Here is an 11456-nt window from a genome sequence, read left to right as displayed (position 1 = left end):
TCTGCCATGATAAACTCTGGAAAGTTTTTGTCTTTTTATTTTTGCTCACCTGGAGGGCCCTTCTTTTCCTACCACACTGCACACTGTCCACACTATCTCTATATGTAAAGCCTTCGTACAGTCCAGCCCAGGGGGCAAACAGATTCACTATACATAGCTTCTGCACTCGTTAGCCTACCTGCCAGTCTGTCTAGATGTAATCTAATTCTACTAGTTGAGTTGCCTGCTAGGTTTACTGCTGTATACGGTGAGTCACTGAACCTGGTGGCTGGTCTGCGAGGCTAATGACAGTTTACAGCTAGCGACCATACTATATGAATGGCTTGCCAGTCTGTCTGTGTGTACCACACCACAAGTGGACTGGTCTGCCAGACATTATCTATCTTACGAGGCAGACTAAAGCTAGCGCTCTAGTCAGCCAGCCAGGCTGTTTGTGCAGTACTTTATCAAGCTTCTGTTTTATTGGGTCAACTGTACACTCCGCACAGTCATGAATATATATTCATGTTTCTACAAAGTATAGTGGTGTTTCATATTGTTGCTTGGGTGAAATGGCACTGTACAAGTGGAATCAACCACTCATGACTATCAAACACCAACTTCATGCTCACATGTATCAGGGGAATTTATCAGCACTTTGTGAAGAGGTCTACAGTACAGGCTTGTACTGTACTGTGAACCTTGAATAGAACTGGGCTTCCAGAAAGAAAGAGAGAGGCGACTGAGACTGAAGAACTTCAAGTCGGGAGAAAGAAAAGCGGCGACAGAGAGACAAGGGAAGGGAGAGAAAGAAAGAAAGATAGAGAGGGGGGGGGAAGTGTCTGGCACAGGTCAGAGGGATTCCTGAGGTGCAGCATTTCTCTCCTATGCTTTACACGTGTCTAAACTCTGCAGTGGCTTTAAGAGGCTTGATGATATTCTCTCCAATCTCTCCAGTTTTCCATTCCAAACCTCTTTGATCTGTTATTTGCATTTTACTGGCCAAGGGGCAAAAATTATTTGGATGAGATTTTTTTTTTTTCTCTTCTCTCCTGCATCTTTTTTCGCTCACCCATTCTCCATACCTGGGGCTTGTAGAGTCCCCACTCCTCCTCCCCTCCCTCCCTCCATCCCCTCTCACTACCTCCTTGTATCTTTTAGCCTTGCATCGAAACAAACAGACCCTGGACATGAGGAGAAGCAGATTCAATCTTCCCTTTTCACCTTGGTTTGAACCAGAGGGTCAGCCTGAACACACACACACATATGCCAGCCAGGAATACTGCATCGGCTCACTTCCCATTCAGCGCACATAGTGTTTGAGACGGGCGGAAATACTGTATGTTGATGGCATGCTACTCAAGACTGTGCACAACCCAGTGAGCTAAAGCCCCGGTGCACCACACCCTCTGCCTGCAGATGTGGCCCCTCTCTCGTCTCCGCCACCCTGCCACTGTCTGGCTCCCTTCGCCTCTGATGTTTTTAAACAATTTATATTTGTTATCATATCAAAGAGGAGGCGTGCTTGTTATCAAACACAGCGAGGAGTATCTGACAGCCGTGGGGTTCTTCCAGAGTCACATTCCTTATTCTATTTTATCTCCTTTGGTTTTGACTAATGTCAGTTACAGCTAACGGTAATCAAGCGCTTGTTAGGCTGAGCTGTTGCCTCCCAGCGCTGGCTTTGATACATTGTCAGCCGATTTGGCTGTGTTTCCTGATTACCTCCGCCTCAGCCAGTGTTTATTGATTGAGGATGTAATAAAGCGAAGGGGTTGATGCACCGCTTCATTGAAAAGCGGATGTTTCCTTTGATGTGGGAGCGCGCTATATTGTCAGGCAACATAAACGTGTGTGTTGTAATGTCTACCTCGCTCGCGTGCCCCATGCAGCGTCTGGGTGCCTGGATGTTACGCCGCGTGTTATTATTATTTTTTATGCTGATTTCATCTACGCAGTAGAAAAAAACATGTACTTGTCTCTGTATCTGCCTGTCTGTCACGGTGATCTGGAATTCAGAACCCTGGCGGTCTACTTAACTGCACTGGGCCTTAGTCCGCGAGCTCTCCTCCAGAGATGAGTTAGACGGTTCTTGGCTTCCTGCAGCCTCTGTGTGTCTCCGCTCCACCGGGCTTGAGAGTCGTGTCAAATCAAAATAACATCTTTAAAAATTCAGTCAACACAGCCATCCCTACAAACAGCCCAGGCCCTTGCTTGGTATTCATGTATGCAGGTGTACATTGTATCATGGTGTACAGGCTGTCTGGCAACAGGGGCAAAACATGGAGATTCCATCAAAATTTGATGTATTCATTTATAGTCACAAGTAAGACTGTTTGTTTACCGATAACACTGGTGTTTACTGGGGAGGGAGAGGTACCCAAGACATGGGGATGTGTGTGTGTGTGTGTGTGTGTGCCGGAGGTGACTCACATCCATCGCTGGCACCTGCAGGTCACATGGGGCCTGTGGGAGTCATGTTGTCGCGGGCCACCACAGCCCCTGTGCAATACTGTGGCAAACAGCAGATGTGCTCGGCCTAAGAATCACTGTCTCCTCTCTTGTCTCACCCACCCGCCCGTCTCTCTTTCGCTCTGTCCCTCTGTCTCCCACTCTCTACCCCCATTTCCTCTCTCTCTCTCTCTCTCTCTCTCTCTCTCTCTCTCTCTCTCTCTCTCTCTCTGTCTCTCTCTCTCTCTCTCTCTCTGTCTCTCCTGCTGTATTTACATCCTGTTTAGTGTCAGTTTCCCGGGGTCAAACTAAAGTGCAGCAGCCTGAGGCCAGCTCCCAGGTTAGTGTACCATTCTGTTTGCTGATCGTTTCTCTAGCCTGTCATCCCCGTTTTCCTCCCAGCCCTCTCTCTCTCTCTCTCTCTCTCTCTCTCTCTCTCTCTCTCTCTCTCTCTTCAAATTAGTTATTATAAGATACCCGATGGCACACTGACTGGCTGGGTGCCTGGAATAATATGTAAATAGAGAATGGTAAAAGTTCATTTGGAGCAGACAGGATTTGAACCCAGAAGAGTCTGGCACCCCCACCCTCGTCTGCTGGTTCTTCCTCTTTGTGTTCCCACCTCCTCCTTCTCTCCTATCTCTCTATCTCTCTCTGCCTCTCTCTCTTTCTCTCTCTCTCTCTCTCTCTCTCTCTCTCTCTCTCTCTCTCTCTCTCTCTCTCTCTCTCTCTCTCTCTCTCTCTCTCTCTCTCTCTCTCTCTCTCTCTCTCTCTCTCTCTCTCTCTCTCTCTCTCCTCTCTCTGGCACACTTACTATTTTGTCTTTCCTGGATCCAGCCCAAAAATCTTGTCAAAATACATTATCAACATCAAAACATTTCTGTTTACAACATCACAGTCATGTCAATTAAATCAAATAAATTATTCAAACATTTACCCCTCCAAACCCACACCCCGTCATCCCCACCCCATGCCTTGGGAATTTTTAATCAAGCTTCGTATTTGCTTTAAATTAGCACTGTCAAATGTGCATTTGTATAAAATCCCTCGTATCATTAAAGATTTATCAATTTAAATCTGTTTGGGTTTATTTTATTGTTAATTGGATACAAGGCGTACACCATCTCCAAGCTCATCTGCAACAAGTGAGACTGACATAGAGCTCGAGCCATGTTAGATCTGCCACGACTACAACATTTAGATGCTCAAACACATAAATAGCTAGATCTTCAATTGAAACTACAGTAAGTCAGTGACATTTTCAATGATTTGAACCAGACCTGGACCAGTGAGTTCCACTCAAACTAGGCCAGATAGATCTACAGTTAGATTGTTAAGAAGTATGCACTGTACATGTGGTTATGGTTATGGCTAGGGTTACGGTTCTGGCCGAGAAGAAATTAGGGAGATTTGAAGGTAAAAGTGCTATCACACCCTTCGTCGCCCACAACCTCCCACTATGGTTTCAGCACACAGTTTATTCAGCACATGGGAGGCAAATGTCCAGCCTATTTAATAAATAAATGTGTTCTCTAAGATATTCACAATACTGTCAAAACACTGATAGCTTCTAGGCCGGTCTGTGTGTATGCATAAGTATATGTGAGAGAAAGAGAAAGAGAGAGAGAGAGAAAGAGAGAGAGAGAGAGAGAGAGAGAGAGAGAGGGTGGTTGCGTGTGTTTTTAAAAGTGAATAAAGTGTTTGGTGCTGATTTTTTTGTCAAGTTTGAAGCCAGAATGAAGCAACATCAGCCATGACATGTTTTGAGCACATTTCAAACCCCTTGTCTTTGTAATGCTAATTTCCGTGACTCTGTCAATAAGCAGGCAGACAGATTCATGCTGGATAACTAACGGATTGCAGTCACACTGAAGAATCCCAGGTCCTGCTTGACTCTTCTAAAGGACCGTTACGTTAAGCGGTTGTGATGGCAGTGTTTTAGGGCTCCGCGGGTCGCCTCACCCACCCTCTGATGCTGTGAGAGCAGGACCTGTGCAGCTACGGTCTGCAGCCTCTGAGTCCTGCAGCACATCTGGCTGCAGCCTGGCTGCTGCCCTGCTAACAGAGACCAGGTGTTGGCCCGCAGCAAGGCTTACAACTCGGGACCTGCAGACACACACACACACACACACTTGCACACTCAAACACACACACACATACACACACATACACACACTTGCACACTCACACACACACACACACACACACTTGCACACTCACACACCACACACCGCACACACACATCGGCAGACGTTGATGAAATTGGTCTTTGCTTTGACCCGTGATAACAGAAAATGAGCATTTTGTTTGTAGTCAGAGTGTGTGTGTGCGTGTGTGTGTGTGCAGGTGAGGGTGTGTGGGTGTACATGTAGGTGAGGGTGTGTAAGAGTGTGTGTGTGTGCGCGTGTGTGTGTGTCATCCAGGTCTTCTCCTGGGAGAAACAAAGTGACAATACAATGTGAAGACTGCCTGCTTTTAAAGATGACGCCAGGCAATAAGAATTTATGTATTCATGATATTGATATATTTAAATATATTTATAAGGGCGTGAACCCATAGGGGGTGGCGGCCTCCCATCCTTTCAATGATATGTTAATGGATGTAATTGTTTTGTTCTGTCTCAAGCTCATTCTAGGTTGTTCTATGAGGTCAAGGGGGCGACACACGTGCACAGGCAATGTAGCTCAGGCTAGCTGTATGAGAGTGAAGACGCTTGACAAAGACGCAGAGTGGGAAAATGACCTCATGGAGAGTGTGACAGAGAAGGGACGTCTTGAAAGGTTCATGTCTTCAGCGCTGACGCAAGCTACATTTCGGTGATGTCTCAACCTAGCTTCCGGAAGCTTCCGGAAGTGTAATGCCTCCATGTCTGCTTCTGGTTCGAAGGCGAAGCTGTTTATTTCTGTGACTAGTTGAACATAGATTACGTAACTTTGTCAGGCCTTGCCTTTCACACACACACACACAGACACACAAACGCACCCATACACCTTTATCAAATCTCCATCCCTGGATGTAGATGAGATAAACACCAGAGAGGCTGGTTTTAAGTAGTGGAGCGAATCACGCGGGAACCACAGCTGATAACATCTCCTGTCTCTGACAGTCCTGTCGTGTGTAATGTTAATGTGGTCACAAAGGGTATTTCCAAAGAGCCTCTTCAGATGTGTGATAAGGGTTTTACCTCCAGCTCAGTACAACATCTACAGTATGCAGGAACATATTGACTGACTAAGGCCTTCTTTGCTGATTCAGCTTGGGGAAATATTATATTCTATTGACTTGAGACTTAGTATGAATTCAACGTACACAATTTAAACAGTTGTTATTATAAGGAGAGTATTAATTAACATGGTTAATATGGTTATTGATTTGGCAGGGTGATCAGTGATTCTAAGTTTACCTTCTCAAATCCTCCTCCTCGTTGGTAATGCTGACATTTGGAGAATTCTTGATTAGCATAATTAGACAAGTTGGACAGGAGATTTGTGAAATCCCCTTCTTCTCCTATCGGGTTGTGCCTGCATGCACATCACCCGACCCTCACTCTGCGGCTCTGAGTCCACAGCTTACTGCTGACATTTAAAGGAGCATGTTTAACTGTTGAGAACGTTATCCTTCCATGAGTGGAAACAAGCTAGCTTGGTGTTGTGTTTACACGAGGTGAAATACACACTAGTGTGAGCCCACCCCCATACACACACACACACACACACATACACACATGCCTGCTGTGTAGCAAACACACTTACACACAAACACACCTGACAGAAGACACCAGTGGCCTTCTTTAGTCTCTAACTGAGTTATCAGCGTGTGTATGTCACAGAGAGAAATACAGTACAGAGAGAGAGAGAGAGAGTGACAGAGAGAGAGCGAGAGAGAGACAGCGAGAGAGAGACAGAGACAGAGAGAGAGAGAGAGAGAGAGAGAGAGAGAGAGAGACAGAGAGAGAGACAGAGACAGAGACAGATACAGAGACAGAGAGAGAGAGAGAGAGAGAGAGAGAGAGAGAGAGAGAGAGAGAGAGAGAGAGAGCTGACTATCCGAATGAGGCAGACCACAGAGCAGAAACAGACAGAGAGCTCCAGTGCTTTATTGATTTTTGTCCACAGCTCCTGTTATTGTGCTTGGAGGGTGCTGAGCAGCATTCATCTAGACTCCCTCCTCAGGCTGTGATTCTTGACAGGGAAACCAGGCCTTCTCCACAGGCACACACACTCTCTCTAGAATTTTTGTGTAGTCATTGTAGATATTCAGAAAGGAAAGGAAAAGGTGGTATTCAACTTGAGATGTGCTTACATATCCAGATGGTGACCTGTAAACATGTCACCTACAGCCCAGCAGCTGAGCTAACACATACTCCTATCTGTTGATACTTAGAATGTTTACTAATCAGAACACTTTCCAAAATTCTAACAGGAAATAGCTTCTTGCGTCTTCTCGTTACCGTCCACAGGACTTATATACATGTTCGAACAGGGTCACCGGAACCTTCCACAGCTCCTCTCTCTGTGGTGTGGCCTGTGTATAAGCTCATAATCTTAGGTCTTCTATTCATAACAGGCCATCTGTCCTTCACAGTATGACAGGGGAGGCGCTGTCATGGCGACCACTCACCTTTTGGTTTGGTTTATCTTTAATTATTGTCTGCGCACCACACACACAGCCCTGCTCATCAACTAGATAAATATTTGACTGCCGTTCCATAAATTGGTGTAAGGTTTATTTTAACCGCACTCAGGGTCCAAGCCGGGCATCATGCACCGAGCGGTGCACAGTGGATCGACTCTCCGCAGGTGATCCCAGCCTGGGCTCAGCATGAGGTAAATTAAAACTCACATTTCTCTAAAAATGAGATTTCCCCACACCTTCAGCTCTGCCTTTCTTAATTATAACCTGTGTCAAAGCCTAATCTGTGGGTCTAGGAGAAGCATTCAATTAATCAAAATAAGGCAGAAGTCTAATCTCTCAAAATATGATTGGGGCTTCAGAGAGTGTTTGTGACGTGTGTGTGTGTGTGTGTGTGGTATCCTGCCTCACCCAAGGGGGGTAGCACTAACAGGACTCTGGGGTATGTGTTTGCTCGGTGTGAGGCTAAGCAGGACTATGAGGCTATGTGGTGTCACGCCCGCACAAATATATCTCCAACTGAGCCTGTGACCAGTGTCTGTGTCAGGCCTGAGCTGGCTACTGATTAATGAACACGTTTCTGATTTAGAAGATCTGACAAATTCCAAACTGTATGACTGTTTGATGATAGTTGACATTAAAAAAAAAGGTTTGCATGACGCAAAAGCATGAGAGAGATGTACTATTTCCTTTTTAAGCGAATCGGAATCTGTTTTCTTTTTTTATCTGGCACTTTGGGTTCCAGCGTGTCGCGATCCCACCGCGCTCCGCCAGCGGAATCTTTTTTTGACGTGTTGGAGATATGCTGCTCACGTCAACATGTGATGAGTGTTGTAGCAGAAAATGAGCCCGGTGGAACGCTGGGAGACATATTAGCATCATATCAAGAGCTAAACTCTGTGTCAGCAGTGTTGATATGTCAACAATATGGTCTCATATAAGTCATACTCTGCCTAACCCTGTGTGACACCCATTTAACACATAAATCACACGTTTATGTTTGGCGTGTGTGATGTGTGGCATCATATGACATGTTTCTTTCACAGTTGAGGAAACGGGAGATTGTGTGTGTTGATAGTATGTATGTGTGTCTGTGTGTGTGTGTGTCAGACTAGGTGGTTACAACCAGTTCTGTGTTTAGACTCAGTTCTGACCCTGATACACTTCTGTTTCTCTGCTTGTCCATGCTGTGAGGTCATTGTGCCAAACACGTGGCATGGTTTGCTGTGTTACCACTGTCAACAAAGTCCAAACACACCCTGTCAGTTTTCATCTTTCGGTGGCTGGCTGCGAGCTGGCAACCATTTTGAAGAATCTTTCAATTTAACCTCGCTGGTGTTTGTGTGGGCTTGTCAGACCGTAGGCTCGAACAGGCATGAAAACCAGATTTTTTTAATGTATTAGTCTTTCATCCAGACCGTCAGTCATTTTGTTTGAGAGATACATATTTATTAAGGCTTGACTCCTCATTGGACATTTGCTACTTATCATGAACAGATTTGTGCTAAACAGCCCACGTGTGAGCGCAGAAGGCAGTAGCTCGGTACGCAGTCATTTCAGGAAATCACAGATTGTTTGCCTGAAAATCACCATTTAATTGCTGTCTTAACCTGATCACAGGGAGAGTTGTTTTAATGAGTTTGGATGTTGGCATCACACTTTTAATAGTCGGGATCATCACAGTCTTTGTCAAAGCGAATATGTCTGCATGTCTGACAGTTGAACCAATAAAACAGAGAGAGTGTTTTGATCAGAGACCATTCCAAACGGCAGTTAAACGAACTGACCATGATGTCATTAATCACGGGGGTCGCCGGGGGTCAGGACAAGTCACACTCATTGCAGACTTTCTCCTTTTTTTTGGGAGGGCTTCAAAAGTGTCAACTTATTAAGTTCCTCTCACTCTGCAGAGACTTGTGAGTTCTTTGATGGTTTGATCAGTTACGTGTGTGCGTATTGTGACCGCAACTCTGAGGTTCAAAGGGACACCTTCTTCCGTCGCCGGTCATTAAAGTCAAGATGACAACGAGTGAGTCGGTTAAGTTTCACATTCTTATTCTGACCACGGCCTCTCGCCAAAGAATCAGCTCATTAGGGATAATTACAGGTTTTCCATTCGCAGTCGACACTTTATCTTTTGTACTCAATTCGGTGTGAAACTCAATGTCCATAACACAAACCAAATGACCAGGCAGCTGAGAGCTCTCTCAACAAGAGCCATTGTGGGGGACCGGTAGTTATCTCAGTGGGGGTAGGCCCAGGCTGAGAGCCAACTGTATGGTCGGCCCATTCAGAGCCTCCTCCAGGCCCTCAGCTCTCCTGGCTCCATCAACTAACCCTCTAATCAGGAAGTGGTCCATGCTTTTAGAGAGAGCAGGTCAAAAGTCTGGCCAGTCAGTCACACTCAGTCAGTGGACTGAGCAGGGGAGAGAGGAGGAGAGCGGACCCTCCTCTCCTTGTACTCAGTCTGAACTACAGACAGACAGTTCCGAAATGTGTTTTGTACCAGTTTAAGGTTGATATTTAGGACTCTAGTGCTGACCCTGGGTCTGGGTCTGATCTTCCAGTACCTCTGACCCTGTGTCTGACCCTGACCCTACTCATGACCCTGTCCCTGGCCCCCCAGCCTCCCGGCCCCCTGTCCCTGGCCCCAGCCTCCCGGCCCCTGGCCCCCTGTCCCTGGCCCCAGCCTCCTGTCCCTGGCCCCCCAGCCTCCCGGCCCCCTGTCCCTGGCCCCAGCCTCCTGGCCCTGGCCCTAGCCTCCTGTCCCTGGCCCCCTGTCCCTGGCCCCAGCCTCCTGTACCTGGCCCCAGCCTCCTGTCCCTGGCCCCAGCCTCCAGTGATGTTGCTGTGTGTCTGACAGGGTCCCTCAAAGCTCCAGCAGCAGCAGCAGGAACCAGAGAGGGATCTGGCACCACTTCACTCCAGCAATCAGGCAGGCTGCCAAACACACACATGAAGTCAACAGAGGCCTCCTCCTCTGTCTTCTGAGATGTGACTGTAGCAGACGCGCCGCTGACACCGCGCCGACACCCCGCGTTGACACGCCTTGTGACAGCCCCTCTGTGTACACAGCCGGCACCACTTTGACTTGGGGGGGGGGGAGGGGCGGGGGGTGCTGGTAGGCTACGCACATGATCACACACAAGATCATGTTTGTCAGCGATGGTGGCGCTATGCGGAAGAACGAAGGCGGGGTGTGAAGGGAGAGGGGGGGGGGTGTGGAGAGACAGGGGAGGGGGGTTCAAGTGGAGAGACAAGAGATTTGGCGAAGCAGTCAAAACGCGTGAACGTTATTGTATTCCCACGGAGCACGGGGGGGGGGGGGGGGGGGGGGGGGGGAGTTTTGACTCAATCACCATGCACAGTACAACAAGTGTGAGATACAGTGTGTGCTTTGCACTGATTCGATCTCAGACTCTCACAATGACTACAACAAGGCCAGGGGAGGGAATTACCTGAACGCGATCTTAGGCCGTATCTCTTACAATGGCATTACCGTCTATGTAAAAGGCTGTACATCTCCAGTAGGTACGCAGGCATCTGCCCCAGAGTCCAGCTTCCTGGTTGGTTTTTACAGTAGCTCTGAGCTTGGGAGGGAGACAGGGAGTATCAGTATCCTGGTAATTACCGTCTGAGGGGCACCGGGGCCCGGTGTGATTACAGATCAGCCCTGTAATGGATTCAACACTTACAAACGGGGTAGAGAGAGATAGACAGGGAGAGAGAGAGAGAGAGAGAGAGAGAGAGAGAGAGAGAGAGAGAGAGAGAGAGAGAGAGAGAGAGAGAGAGAGAGAGAGAGAGAGAGAGAGAGAGAGAGAGAGAGAGAGAGAGAGAGAGAGAGAGAGAGAGAGAGAGAGAGAGAGAGAGAGAGAGAGAGAGAGAGAGAGAGAGAGAGCTGTATTCTTCCTCGGCTGGCCTATAGGTGGGTATATCTCTAAGATGGATTACGTGGGGTTTACCGAGTTCAACATTGACACAGATTCATCGTAAATCATTATGCCGGAGACCTGGAGTGATTTCTGCATTAGGAGCAGAAAATGGAGTTCAGGCAGTCAATGAGGGAGGGCATATTTCACATCAATCACCCTCTGCTCCCGTATGTTACCGGGCTAAAATCTCAGCTATGTGCTACCAATAGGGTTCAGGATATGATAGCAATCAGTAAAAGACTGCACTAACGGTACCGATTCTGTTCCCTGCATTGGGGACAGTGAGGTGAATACACTGTGCCATTGCCCTTCATTTAAAGTGAACAAGAACAGAGTTTGGAATGAGCATTAACTTGGGAATGGGGCAAACTTAGTTCATACTAGTGTGTGGGTTTACACAAACCCTAAACCAAATGAACATTCTTCTATTTTAAGTAGCCTACAAGTACAACAATAACAGTA

Source organism: Hypomesus nipponensis, chromosome 7 (assembly GCF_054491055.1).
Source record: "Hypomesus nipponensis isolate SF chromosome 7, ASM5449105v1, whole genome shotgun sequence".
Lineage (NCBI taxonomy): Eukaryota > Metazoa > Chordata > Actinopteri > Osmeriformes > Osmeridae > Hypomesus > Hypomesus nipponensis.
Note: the sequence above shows the minus strand (reverse complement) of the source record.